Genomic DNA, 9,738 nt, shown 5'->3' with positions numbered 1-9,738 from the left:
AGCCACTGAAAACCCTATGGAGCACAGTTCTACCCTGACATACATGGGGTCGCCACGAATCAGAATTGACTCAGTGGTAATTGTTTTCTTTTTTTTTGTACTAAGAGAACTAAATAATTAATTGAGAGCAACGTGGTCCTGCAGTACCTGTTGTCAGAGGGCTACTGTTGGATAGCCATTCCATCTGCCTGTCCTCCGAGTCTGATCCTCAAGCCACCCAACTGTGTTGCCTTCCATAGAACCACCAGCCCCTGTTCGAAGTCTAAAGTGCAGTTTTATCTTTCAATGGCCTTAATGTAGCGGTTAAGGGTTTGGGCTCTGGGGTTAGATTGTGTTCTCTGTAAGTCTGGGCAGGGTGCTTAATTTCTCCTGGAATAATAGCAGAACCCACCTCATGCAGTTATTGTAAAGATTAAATAACTTAGTTGTGGTAAAGTGCTCACAATGGTGTCCAACCCTCACTGAATGCTAGCTCTTACTGTTACTCCCACCTTCCCTGCTCCCAGTCCTGTCCACAGAGAACAGAGAAAGAACAGTGAGTATGGTATTTATAAATGCCAGGACCTGTTGGCTCTGTTTCAGCTTCCTGCACCAGTTTGGGATACTCTGATGGAAAGATACTGAATGGGGAGTATCAGAGACACTGGGGTGTGAGTCCCAGCCCCACCACTAACTGGCTAGGTGACCCTGGGCAAGTAACATCAGCTCCTCTGCCTCAGTGCTCTCATCTGTAAAATGGAAATATTAGTCCCAGTCTTCCACAGGAGAAGATATCCATTTAATAGCACCAGGCACAAAGAGAGGCATTTGGGATAAGCAGGGAACAAAACACCAGTCCTGCCCCTGAGGAGCTCACATTTTAGCGGAGGAAACAGACAATGAAAATAAAGGAACATTAAAATAAATAAATAAACAACTTCATTGATTATGTGAAATCAGCCGTAGGTTAGTTACATGGAGTGTCTGCATTTCTTTTTGTAGAGTTCCCTGACTCCCAAATGTCCTTCTTAACTGATGGAAGCTGATACCTGCCATGCTTTTGTTTTTCCTTTTTATTATGGAAAACTGCAAACTTATACAAAGGAGAGACAATAGTATAAAGAATCCTCACTTATCATCACCCAGCTTCACCAATTATCAACTGCTGTCGAAACTTATAACACCTAAATGCCTTCCGCCCATTTCTCCTCTCTCTCAGAATTATTTTATTTTGAAGCAAATCTCAGACTTTATATTATTTTATCCATAAATACTTTACCATGTAACTCTAAAATATAAACATCATTTTAAAAAACATAATCACAGTATCATTATTCTCCTAAAAATTAACGATAATCCCTTAATATAGGTAAATATCCAGATGGTGTTTAAATTTACTCATCTTGTATATTTTTATTACAGTTTATTTATTGAAATTAGTATAGAAATAAGATCCCTATATTGAAATCTGTTGATATGTTTCTCAAAGTTTCTTTTAACGAATAGGTTTCACTCTCAATTCTTCTTTTTCCTTCCAATTTATTTGCAGGGAAAAAAAAGACTTTTATCCTGTTTGTTTTCCCATAGTCTGTATCTTGGTGGTATTAGCATATTCCCCTGTCCCCTGTAATTCTTATAAATTGTTAGATTTAGAGGCTTGATCAGATTAGGGTTCTATTTTTGGAAAAATTATTTTATAGGTGGCATTGTATTCCTCCATCACAAGGTAAGTAACAGCTGATTGTCTCTCTTTTAGTGATGTTGGAAGTTGTTGACAAGTAACTCCTAGATCCATTATTTTATTAGATAAATAGATACATAGATAGATAGCTGCTGTCGACTTGACTTCAACTCATGGCGACCTTATGTACAACAGAATGAAATACTGCATTGTTCACAGTAGCAAAACGATGGAAACAACCTAGATGCCCATCAACAGATGAATGGATAAACAAACTATGGTACATACACACAATGGAGTATTATGCAATGATAAAGAACAATGATGAATCTGTGTTATGAATCTCATAACATGGATGAATCTGGAGGACATTATGCTCAGTGAATAAGTCAATCACAAAAGGACAAATACTGTAGGAGACAACTACTGTAAAAACTCATGAAAAAGTTTACACGCAAAAAGAAACAAACTTTGTTGGTTACGAGGGATGGGAGGGGTGGGAGGGGTAAACACTAAATAGACAATAGATAAGTGGTAACTTTGGTGAAGGGTGAGACAGTACACAATACTGGGGAAGCCAGCACAACTTGCGCAAGGCAAGGTCATGGAAGCTCCATAGACACATCCAAAGTCTCTGAGGGACTGAATTGCTGGGCCGAGGGCTGTGGGGACCATGGTCTCGGGGAACATCTAGCTCAATTGGCATAACACAGTTTATAAAGATAACGTTCTACGTTCTACCTTGGTGAGTAGTGTCTGGGGTCTTAAAAGCCTGTGAGCGGCCATCTAAGATACTCCACTGGTCTCACCCCTTCAGGAGCAAGGGAGAATGAAGAAAACAAGATACAAGGGAAAGATTAGTCCAGAGGACTAATAGACTACAACTACCACGGCGTCTACCAGATTGAATCCGGTACAATTAGATAGTGCCCAGCTACCCCCGCTGACTGCTCTGACAGGAATCACAACAGAGGCTCCTGGACAGAGATGGAGAAAAATGTAGAATGAAATTCTAACTCACAAAAAAAAAGACCAGACTTACTGGCCTGACAGAGAGTGGAGCAAACCTGTAAATATGGCCCTGGACACCCTTTTAGCTCAGTAATGAAGTCACTTCCGAGGTTCACTGTTCAGCCAAAGATTAGACAGCCCCATAAAACAAAACGAGACTAATGGGGCACAACAGTCCAGGGACAAGGACTAGAAGGCGGGAAGGGACAGGAGAGCTGATGATAGGGAACCCAAGGATGAGAAGGGACAGTGTTGACATGTCGTGGGGTTGTTAACCATTGTCATAAAACAATATGTGTACTAACTGTTTAATGAGAAACTATTTGTTCTGTAAACCTTCATCTAAAGTACAATAAAAAAATTAAAAAAAAAAAAAAAGAATGAATTGCTGCACAGTCCTGCATTATCCTCACCATCAAAGGCATGTTTGAGTCCATCATTGTGGCTGTGGAGCCAATCCATCTCACTGAGTGTCTCCCTCACCCTCACTGGCCCTCCACCTCACCAAACATGATGCCCTTCTCCAGCAATTGATCCCTCCTGATGACATGTCCAAAACAAGTAGGACAATGTTCTGTTGTTATCCAGAAGATTCCCATTGACTAATTTTCAGAAGTAAATCACCCAGACCTTTCTTCCCAGTCTTAGACTGGAAGCTCCACTGAAACCTGACCACCATGAATGATCCTGCTGGTATTTAAAATACCAGTGGCATAGTTTCCAGCATCACAGCAACATATACGCCACCACAGCAGGACAACCTGACAGACGGGTGGTGGATTATTTCATCAGGGATTGCACAATAGTGCCATCCTCGTTCTATCATTCCCTATTCATTTAGTAGCTGTGATACTTCCATACAGATAAACTTTTCTTGAGCAACGATCTAGTTGCCCTGAGGCATAGTTAGTATGTGAAAGGCAAGAGGAATGCTTGATCTTTTCACTTTAGTTACCAATTTTCAAAATAATAAGTTGGTTTTATAGCCTTTTCCAAAGGTCAGTGGACTTACAGTTTTAAGCACATGTTATGTGTTTCAATCTATTCCAGTTATTTTTTTGTTGATGTACAAAGTGTTTCCTTTTTCCTTTTTTTTTTTTTTTTTGTCAGTGTGAGCTGCTTCAAGTTGGCTTCTGTCTTTTTAATATAACTTCAGTAGTCTTTGAAACCTTCCTTGCTTTTTGGTAAAACATAGTCCAGGCTTATTTTATACATTACCTTCCCTAGACCTGGGTCATTTCTCCAAAGGTGTGTTAGCTCTTTTTAGTGAGAAATAGTATTTTAAGGCTATAATCTGGGCAGTAAACCAGTTGTCGTTGACTCTGACTCATGCAAACCCATGAGTATCAGAGTAGAAGTGTGTTCCATGGGGTTTTCTTTTCTTTTTCTCCATCCATGGGATTTTTGAAAGTAGGTGACCAGGCCTTTCTTCCAAGGAGTCTCTGGGTGGAGTCAAACTTCCAACCTTCCAGTTAGCAGTCAGGCACACTGACCTTTTGCACCACAAGGAGCTCCACATCGGGGCACTAGAAGTGCTCATTGCTAGGCTTATATAGACGTGAACGAAATAGATACGGTCCCTATCTTAATGCCTCAGTAATCTCATCTGGAAGACAGGAGTGGAGCACATAATTAGAGAAGTGTTAAGTGTTAGGAAGAGAGCCCTGGTGGCACAAGGGTTAAGTGCTCAGCTGCTAACTGAAAGGTCAGCGGTTGGAACCCACTAGCCGCTGCATGGGAGAAAAGATCTGGCAATCTGCTCCCTTAAAGATCACAGCCCGGGTAACCCTATGGGGCAGTTCTACTCTGTCCTGTAGGGTTGCTATGAGTCAGAATCTACTTCATGGCACACAAAAACAACAAGTGTGAGGAAGGGCAAGTTCCGGGTGCCACGTCAATGCCACCGGAAGACCTAGTCCAGGATGAGAGCTCAGGGGAGACTGGAGAGAGAGGAAGCGGGGGAGGATTGGGGCTAGAGGAGAGCTACTTCCCACAAAGCCACTTACTAGATGTTGAAATCTCACAGAGGGAGGATTAAATGAGGTGGGGGATGTGAAACCGATACGTACAATGTAACAGGCTAGACAATAAATTTCCAGAGGTGGAATTCAAAACATCCAGCCTGTGGGAACGGGTTTGTTACAAGTTGGCCAAGTATTGGCACTGTTCAAATCAAGCAACCTATTCTAAGCCCCAAGGTAGGGTGACTTTGTTCTCTAAGAACAAAGGCTTATTTGACATGCATTGTCTGATTTAATCTTCACAGCACCCCACCCACCCCGGGGCACCGCCATGAGGCAGGGATAATGTTATGCCCATTTGACTGATAAGGAGTCTGAGGTTCACCTGAGGTTAAGAAACTTGATGAAGATCACCCAGCTAGTAAGTAGTAGAGATGGGTTTGAACCTAGGACTTTCTGATGCCAGAGACAAGCATCTTGATCATTTTACTGTGCTTTACAACCCAAAGTGTGTTCACATATAGGTTTTAGTGCCCCTTTGAAAAGGGTTAAAAATCATTTCTTAACCTACTGAGAGCCTTAATCTTACCCTTTTATCCCACTCTTGGCCAGCTTGTTCTCTTGTTCCCTGTTCCCAGTAAGACTTGACTTTGCGTCTTGGCCCTTAAAACTACTGTGTGACGTAGAGCAAGTTCCTTCACCTCTTCTTCGTTTTTCTCTGAGCCTCAGTTTTTCTTATTTGTAAAATGGGGATGATAATTTTTCCCTGGTATGGTTACTGAGATGAGTGAATGATTATATGTAAAACATTTAACATAAGGTAAATGCTGAATTAAAACAAACAAACCAGTTGCCATCGAGTCAATTCCAACTCATGGTGACCCTATGTGTTGCAGCATAGAGCTATGCTCCATAGGGTTTTCATGGCTGTAACCTTTTGGAAGCAGATGGCCAGGGCTTTCTTTTGATGTGCCTCTGGGTGGGTTCAAACTACCAACCTCTTGATTAGTAGCTTAGTGGTTAACCATTTGCCCCACCCAGGAATTTCTGAATGCTCAGTAAGTGGTAACTATTATTAAAAAGAATGAACCAGTAGCTAGCATTTCTTGAATCATTTGATGGCTATTACAACCTGAGAGGTAGGTAAATCACTGCCCCATTTTACAGAGGAGGAAGCTGAGACAGAATGAGGGATATCACATGTCAAAGGCCAGACAGCTGTACAATTGTAGCACCAGCATTTGAACCCAGATGGAGCCCTTGCTATGCTGCTTAAATAAGGTGTCTTGTCCAGCAGGACCCAGCCATTTCAGCCTTGGGATCTTGCCACTTTTTCCCACTTTGCTGAAAGGAAAGGGAGATGTCCCCAGAAATGGAGGTACAGGCTTTGAGAGGCTTGTTGTACATCAGTGTAGGTGACCCACCTCCTGTGGACCTCACTGAACTCTTCTCTGGAAATCTCAGCAGCCCCAGGTGGATGCCTTATTCGCTGTGACCTGGAACCATGGGCATTGAGTTACTTCAGTGATTGCTAGTCTAATAAATGCTCTCTTTCTTCAACTAGTTGCCACTGAGTTGACTCCAACTCCCAGCAACCCCTTATGTGTCAGAGTAGTACTGTGCTCCATAGGGTTTTCAGTGGTCAATTTTTCAAGAAGTAGATTGCCAGGCCTTTCTTCTGAGGTATCTCTGGGTAGACTTGAATCTCCAACCTTCTGGTTAGCAGCCAAGCACGTTAACTGTTTGCACTACTCAGAGAGAGCCCAGAGTAAGAGCATTGGTGTTACTCTTGTGGGGAGCATTGAAAATCCTCATGCTCAGACTAGGAGAGTGATGGAAGGTTTAAAAAAAATGACTGTATTTAAAACTTTGTGCTAAACCACGAATTTTAACACAGGCAAGAGAGAGAGGAAGGGAGGGAGGACAAGGAAGCAGTTTTGGAGTTTCATCAGCAAACTGTCAGATTAGGCCTCCCCCCCACCCCACCCAGAGCTCCACTTCTTCAATCAGCCTTTATTAAGAACATAGGTTTCAGTCTACAGGAACAAATTCTTCTGGCTCTTTAAGGAACATATTTGAAGGGGAGTTTTATTAGGACTGCATTACTGGATAACTGATACAACATGCTACCAGCGTGAATCATGAGATGTAGAGTGACAAGAAAGAAGCTCGAAAAATAAGCACAGCTAAAATATTGGCAGACCTCAGCCACTCGGGCCAGATTCCATCTCCTTTAGACAAGAAAAAAAAAAGAAAAAATTAGATTTAAATGTTAATCTCATGGTGACAATCCCCGTGGAGGAACGCTGAAGTATTTTGTCTACATCCCTCCTACCCCCTCCAAATCACAGACTCCTCGAAATCAGAGATGGCACAGCCCCCACCGGGTCACCTCGGCAGGCCCCTGGGTTTCCTCCCCCTGCCCAGGCAGTGCCCCCTGCCGCGAGCTCGCGGGGTGGAGAAGCGGGCTTGGCTTTTATTAGCAACACATGCGGGGGGCCTCTGCGCACCCTGACCGCCCGGCAGCCCCAAGCCAAAATGGATGGCTCTTGGGCTGCAAGCCACGGTTACAAATGCGACGCAGCGTTCTCAGGTGGATAAATGCGGGCAGTAGCGGCGGGCTCGCGTTCCCAGGCGCGCGGAGGCGGTGGCCGGCCGCCTTCAAGTGGCGGCGCGGGCGGGAGCGGAGCCTGTGTTAATTACTGTACGTTTCCACTGTAAAGACTCAGCCGGGGAGGGGGGCCGCCGAGCTGCCCGGCCCCGACGCACAAAAAGCTTCATATATTCTGAATGAAGGCGCATCGCAGCCTCGGCCTCCTTGAAAAGAGCCGTGAGGGAGTCTTCATTCTCTCCCTTTCAGCTGTGCTCAGACTGTGAAATCCGCACAATCGCGCCCTTCTCTTTAAAGGCACGGAGGAGAGGGGCCGCGGCCGCGCGCCCCGCCATTAGCTGGGCGCAGAGAGAGAGAGAGAGAGAGAGTTCACTCCGGGGACAAGGGCGGCACAGCCCGGGGGCTGGTTGGCAGCCGCTTTTCCCATCCAACGGGGGCTGCAGCCCCCTTTTCCCGCTGCATTTCACGGGGCCTTTTGTTGGGCCTGCGCTGGCAAGAGTGTCAGGTGCGCAGAGGCATCCCTTCTGCTTGCTGCGAAATCCGTTCCACCACTGGGCCGAAGCCCATTCCCAAGACTACAGGCCGTGGGTGGAGCTGGCGGGGGCTCCAGCATCCCAAGGGGTCTGGCCACACCCGAGTTTTGATGCTCCCTAAAAAATTTCTTTTTTTAAATAAAAGGAAGAGAAGAAATGGCAAAACCAGGTAAAAATGTATTACACTGTATTTAAAATGTCCCTGGGTGATGTAATGGTTTGTACTTGACTACTAACGTGAAGGTTGGCTGTTTGAACCCAAACAGGTGCACTGCGGAAGAAAGGCCTGGTGTTTTGCTTTCATAAAGATTACAGCCAAGAAAGCCCTATGGAGCATTTCTAGTCTGTAACACATGCGGTTGCCATGAGTTGGAATTGACTAGACTGCATCGGATGTATTTACAATATCTGTGTTGACAATTTGATGCTTCAAAACACACCAACCAAAAACCAAACCCTTCGTGGTTGAGTCGACTCTGACTCATAGCGACCCTCTAGGACAGAGTAGAACTGCCCAATAGGGTTTCCAAGGAGCGCCTGGTGGATTCAAACTGCAGACCTTTTGCTTAGCAGCTGAACTCTTAACCACTACGCCACCAGGGTTTCCTTAAAACACACATACAAGTATAATGCATGTTGACTCACAAGATAATCTCAGGACTTAGAAAAAAATATATACATTAACTTCACTGTGCATCCCAGGTGCCTGCTCAGTAAATGTGACCCAGGTTTGAAGCACCGTAATGTACAGCATTCTTTGATAAATCAGTATCTCTCAACTGATTGTGTCACCTCATTTGGGGAGAATCTCTCAAGTAGCATTGTGTGCCTCTGTGATCCTGATCCTGATCCTTGGAACAAATGTCCTCCCAGTCCCTCCTGGTAGCCCTGCAGTCCTGGTCACTCTGAGGCACATGGCAATTCCAGTATAGTAAAGCTTCACAGGATCTTAGCAGCTGCCTGGCTGCCCACCTTGTGCTGTAATTTCCCTGCCATTTCCTCCTTCCCTCCTTTTCAGTTAGCAAAGCAGAGGACAAAATAAGATGACCCTGGATCTACCTTAACACATGACTGTTTCCTTTACTCCTGCAGAGTATGGAACATGCCATTTTTAGCTTGGTTTTAGGAAGGAGGGGCAAAGGGGCACCCACTCTGAGCGCTCTCACTTGCTCCCCGTCCCTCATTTTGGAAGAAGAAAGGAGCAGACATCTATCAATAATGTTGTTAGGTGCCATTGAGTCAGTTCTGGCTCATAGCGACCCTATGTACAACAGAACGGAACATTGCCCTGGTCCTATGACACCCTCACAGTCGTTGCTATGTTTGAGCCCATTGTTGCAGCCACTGTGTCAATCCGTCTCATTGAAGGTCTTCCTCTTTTTCACTACACTCTGCTTTACCAAGCATGATGTCCTTCTCCAGGGACTGATCCCTCCTGATGACAAGTCCAAAGTACGTGAGACGAAGTCTCACCATTCTCGCTTCTAAGGAGCATTCTGGCTGTACTTCTTCCAAGACAGACTTGTTCATTCTTCTGGCAGTCCGTGGTATATTCAATATTCTTGGCCAACACCATAATTCAAAGGCATCAATTCTTCTTTGGTCTTCCATATTCATTGTCCAGCTTTCACATGCATATGAGGCAATTGAAAATACCATGGCTGGGTCAGACACACCTTAGTCCTCAAAGTGACATCTTTGCTTTTTAACCCTTTCAAGAGGTCTTTTGCGGCAGGTTTGTCCAGTGCAATACGTTGTCTGATTTCTTGACTGCTCCTTCCGTGAGCGTTGATTGTGGATCCAATTAAAACGAAATCCTTGATCTTTTCTCCATTTATCGTGATGTTGCTTATTGGTCCAGTTGTGACGATTTTTGTTTTCTTTATGTTGAGGTGTAATCCATACTGAAGGCTGTAGTCTTTGATCTTCATCAGTAAGTGCTTCAAGTCCTCTTCACTTTCA

Source organism: Trichechus manatus, unplaced genomic scaffold (genome assembly GCF_000243295.1).
Source record: "Trichechus manatus latirostris isolate Lorelei unplaced genomic scaffold, TriManLat1.0 scaffold00011, whole genome shotgun sequence".
Taxonomy (NCBI): Eukaryota; Metazoa; Chordata; class Mammalia; order Sirenia; family Trichechidae; genus Trichechus; species Trichechus manatus.
Note: the sequence above shows the minus strand (reverse complement) of the source record.